Genomic DNA, 5,606 nt, shown 5'->3' with positions numbered 1-5,606 from the left:
GTTTTTTAGTAATTCCTCATTTCTATTTAAGTTTACTTTATTGTTTTTATTGTTCTTTATTTTCACCCTTCTTATTACTAAATATTTACATAAATATTTTGGAAGATAAATTCAGTCTTTCATCACTAATTATGATACCATAGGCTTTATGTAAATGCAAATTATCAAGCTGAGAAAATTCCGTTTATTTTTAGTTTTCTGGGTTCTTTAAAATCATGAATAATATTGAATTTTGTCAAACGCTCTTTCTGCATCAATTGGTATGATACTCCTAAATTTGATCTTTAGTCCATTAATATGGTAAAATTGATTTTCAAACACTGAACTAGCCTCACATCCCTAGAATGAACCACACTTGGTGGTGTATAATTAATTTTTAAACTCTTGAATTATATTTTCTAATATTTTGTTAAACATTTTTGCTATGTTCATGAAGGACATTATTTGGTAGTTTCTGTTTTTGGTAATATTTTTGGTTTTGGTATTAGAATAAAATCAATTGGATTCCTTTTTCTTATATTTCAGAATGAGATTGTGTAGAACGTTAATTCATCTTTAAACATTTTATAGAATTCTCCAGTCAAATCATCTGGAACTGGAAAATTCTAATTTATATTTACAGCACTATTCAAATTATCTATTTCATATTGGATTAGTTATTCTTTGTGCTGTTCAAGGAACGAGTTCCTTCTATCTAATTTGTCAAATTTATATGTGTAGAACTATTTATAGTATGCCCTTATTATTCATTTCATGCCAGCAGTGTCTATAATGATATCCCCTGTGATATGGTTTGGCTCTATGTCCCCACTGAAATCTCATCTTGAATTGCAATCCCCACAATTTGAAGGAGGGACCTAGTGGGAAGTGACTGTATCATGAGGGTAGCTTCCTCATGCTGTTATCATGATGGTGAGCGAGATCTCATGAGATCTGATGGTTTAAAAGCTTTTGGCAGTTTCCCCCAGCTCACTCGCTCGCTCTCTCCTGTTGCCTTGTGAGGAAGGTCCTTGCTTCACCTTCACCTTCCACCACGATTGTAAGTTTCTTGAGTCCTCCACAGCCATGCAGAACTATGAGTCAATTAAACCTCTCTTCTTCATAAATTACCCAGTCTCAGGTAGTTCTTTATAGCAGTGTAAAAATGGACTAATGCAGGAGATTGGTACTGGCAGAGTGGGGCACTGCTATAAAGATACCTGAAAACATGGAAATGACTTTGGAACTAGGTAACGAGGAGAAGCTGGAACAATTTAGAGGACTCAGAAGAAGAGAGGAAGATGTGGGAAAGTTTGGAACTTCCTAGACACTTGTTGAATGGTTTTGACCAAAATGCTGATAGCGTTAAGGACAATGAAGTCCAGGCTGAGTGGTCTGAGATGGAGATGAGGAACTTACTGGGAAGTGGAGCAAAGGTTACTCTTGCTATGTTTTAGCAAAGAGACTTGTGGCATTTTGATCCAGCTCTAAAGATCTATGGAACTTTGAACTTGAGAGAGATAATTTAGGGTATCTGGCAGAGAAAATTTCTAAGCAGTGAAGCATTCAATATGTGACCTAGCTTTTACTGAATGGATACGGTAATATACCTTCACAAGAGATGGTTTGAAATTGGAACTTATGTTTAAAAGGGAAGCAGACTGTAAAAGCTTGGAAAATTTGCAGCGTGACCACGTGGTAGAAAAGAAAAACCAATTTTCTGTAAAGAAATTCAAGCCAGCTGGAGAAATTTACATAAATAAGGAGCTGGATATTAATAGCCAAGACAAAGGGGAAAATGTCTCCAGGGCATTTCAGAAATCTTCATGGCAGCACCTCCCATCACAGGCCTGGAGGCCTAGGAGGGAATAATGGTTTCATGGGCTAAGACCAAGGCTCTATGGAGCCTTGAAACATAGCACCCTGCATCCCAGCCACTCCAGGTCCAGGCATGGATAAAAGGGGGCCAATGTACAGCTCAGGCCATTGCTTCAGAGGGTGCAAGCCCCAAGCCTTGGTAGCTTCCATGTGGTGTTGGGCCTGTGGGTGCACAGAAGACAAAAGTTCAGCTTTGGAGCCTCCGCATAGACTTCAGAAGATGTATGAAAACATCTGGATGTCCAGACAGAAGTCTACTGCAGGGGAGGAGCCAGCAAATCCTTTTATATAGATTTTTTTGGTACTCCTTTAGGTATTACGTTATACACACCTGACTTATAGTCCATGGACTGAATATTTTACCAGCTTGAATGATGTGTGGCAACCTAACCTCCTTTCTGTCCCTTTACTCTCCTCATTTATAATAAATTGTCAAATATTTTTTCTATATACATTGAGAACTACATCAGTGTCATAGTTTTTGCTTCATCTGCCAAGTATAATCTAGAAAACTCAAGAGGAAAAGAAAAATAGTTTGCGGTGCTATATTTTTACTTTTTCCTTTATGCATTCTAATTTTCCTGATGTTCCAAGATTCTTTCTTGGTCATTTTCTTTTGGTTTCCAGAAGTTCCTTTAGCCATTCCTTTAGGTTAAGTCTGCTAGCAACAAATTCTCTGTTTTCCTTCACCTGAGAATTTTTAAAAATCTCCTTTCCATTCTTGAAGGATTCTTTTTGCTGGATATATGATTCTGGTTTGATAGGGTTTTTTTTTTTTTTTTAGCACTTCAGATATGTTACACCCCTTCCATGACTTTTGATGAGAAATCTGCTGTCATTCTATCATTCTATTTGTATTTTTTCTACAGCTAAGGTGTTGTTTCTCTCTCAACACCTATCTACAAAAGAAATATCAATATCAAGCTTCTGAAAATGAAATATATATTAATGTATTTGATATATAATATAAATTATTCATTACATTAAAATTAATAGTTTATTCAATATTTATTAATTGAATTAAAATATAGATTATATTTAATATATCAATTGATTTAATATATTATTTAACATATATTAATACATATTTTAAATCAATATATATTTAATTTTCAGAAGTTTGATGTTGATATGACTTTTGTAAATTTCTTTGAGTTTATCTTGTTTGGCATTAACATAGCTTCTTCAATATGTAGGTTTATGTTTCTTGTCACATTCATAAAATTTTCAGCCATTATTCCTTTAAATATTTTTTCATCTCCACCCTCTTTTTCCTCTTCTGGGACTCAGATGAAATAATGGTAGATATTTTCTTATAGTATTACAGGTCTCTGAGGCTGTTTGTGTGTGTTTGTTGGTTGCTATTTTTTTTTGTCTTTGTTGTTCAGGTTGGGTAATTTCTGTCATTCCTTCAAGTTCATTGATTTGTTCCTCTGTCCACTCCATTCTGCTGTTGAACTCATCCATTGAGCTTTTTATTTTGGTAACTTTATTTTCCAGTTCTAAAATTTCCATTTGGTTCTTCTTAATGTCTTTTATTCTTTGCTGAGCCTTTTAATTTTTTATTTGTTTTAATTATATCTGTAGTTGCTCATTGAGGCATTTTTATGATAAATGCTTTAAAATTCTTGTTGATAAATTTAATATTAGTATCCTCTCTGTGTTGGCATCTGTTGATTGTCTTCTCTTCCTTAAGCTGAAATTCTCCAAGTTGTTGGTTGATGAATTTTTAAAAATGGAAACGTGGGAATTTTGAATATTATGATACCAGAACATGGATCTCATTTAAATTTTCCATTTTAGCAAGCCTCCTCCTCCTATACTGCACCAGTGAGAATAGGGGTTCACCAGTTAGAGGTTCAAATTCCCTACATGGCCACCAAGTAGTGAGAGGTGACAGCGTGCTGGCAGCCCTCACAGCCCTCGCTCGCTCTCGGCACCTCCTCGGCCTCGGCGCCCACTCTGGCCATGCTTGAGGAGCCCTTCAGCCTGCCGCTGCACTGTGGGAGCCCCTCTCTGGGCTGGCCGAGGCTGGAGCTGGCTCCCTCTGCTTGTGGGGAGGTGTGGAGGGAGAGGCGCGGGTGGGAACTGGGGCCAGCATGAGTTCCAGGTGGGCATGGGCTCGGCAGGATGTGGGTGGGGCCAGATAAGGGAATAAAAGCAGGCTGCCCCAGCCAGCAGTGGCAACCTGCTTAGGTCCCCTTCCACACTGTGGAAGCTTTGTTTTTTCGCTCTTTGCAATAAATCTTGCTGCTGCTCTGCCTTTATGAGCTGTAACACTCATCGTGGGTCTGCACTGCCTTTATGAGCTGTAACACTCACTGTGAAGGTATGCAGCTTCACTCCTGAGGCCAGTGAGACCACGAACCCACCAGGAGGAATGAACAACCCTGGACAGGAGGAATGAACAACTCCAGACATGCCACCTTAAGAGCTGTAACACTCACCACAAAGGTCTGCAGCTTCACTCCTGAAGCCAGCGAGATCATGAATCCACCAGAAGGAAGAAACTCCGAACACGTCCGAACATCAGAAGGAATAAACTCCGGACACGCCATCTTTAAGAACTGTAACACTCACCACGAAGGTCCACGGCTTCATTCTTGAAGTCAGTGAGACCAAGAACCCACCAATTTCGGACACAGTAGGAGGTCGGATAAATGGGGCTGTTTCCTGCTGGGGCAGGATGGGAATTCAGCTCCTCACTAGGCCTCTGCTAATACCAATGTCACTGATAGGGGTAGAAGTGCATCCTATAGCTCCCACCTGATCTCCACTGACACTACATTCATTACTGCTTGGTGGTTGTGGGAGTCCTGACTCTCTACTGGACCTCCTCTGATACCACCCAAAAGGTAGGAGCTATGTCTCCTTGCTAACTGGTGGAGGTGAAAGTCCACATTCTTCACATCACATGGTCTCCATGGACACTGCATAGTTACTGTCCAGTAGCGATGAAAGTCCAAACTCCCCAAGATGCCTTCTCTTACACAATCCTGGTGTGTGGGGTAGAGAGGGGTACCTTCTCACATCAGGATGGGGTTTGAAGTGTACACTCCTCATTTGACCCTTGCTCATGGGATTGGGGTTGAGGACACAGTTTCATTTCGTAATGTTTGCCTGAAGAAGACCAGTTATTTTCTAAAAGTTTTCTGTATTGCTAGACTGCCCCCTTTCCTGTCCTTTGACTAGAGAACTCAATTGTATCTTAGACCTTTGTCTGCACCCGTTGGCCTACCTGGGTTGTAGGTTTCTCCAGCACTCAGTCTGGGATATATGAGACAAAAAACAAAACAAAACAAAAACAAAACAAAACAAAACCAGGGAACTCACCATCATGTTGTTTCCTAGATTTCTAAGGTTCTTATCCAATCTGCCTTCTTTTCTTCATATTTCAGGGACTTATGTTTGTTTTCTACATTGTGTGGAATGTTTACTGTGTTGAAAGAGAGCAATAGGAAAAGGTGTGTGCACTCCATCGTTCTCTACATGGGCCTTATAAATAAACTCTTACATAATTTAGGGAACCTTGTTTAGATAGTGCAGACATTATATAATATAGTAAATTTCTTTATTTAGTACATGTTAACTCAGAATAAATGGTAATGAAATTAATATGATTCTGCTTTCTCTTATTTTTTTTTTTCATTTCGCTCCTCCATCTGATTTTAGTTGGGTGTTTTTTTATTCTTAACATCTCAATTGAAGCATTCTAAATTCTAGAATGTACCTTTATACACTTAAACACA

Source organism: Nomascus leucogenys, chromosome 11 (genome assembly GCF_006542625.1).
Source record: "Nomascus leucogenys isolate Asia chromosome 11, Asia_NLE_v1, whole genome shotgun sequence".
NCBI classification, from domain to species: domain Eukaryota; kingdom Metazoa; phylum Chordata; class Mammalia; order Primates; family Hylobatidae; genus Nomascus; species Nomascus leucogenys.
Note: the sequence above shows the minus strand (reverse complement) of the source record.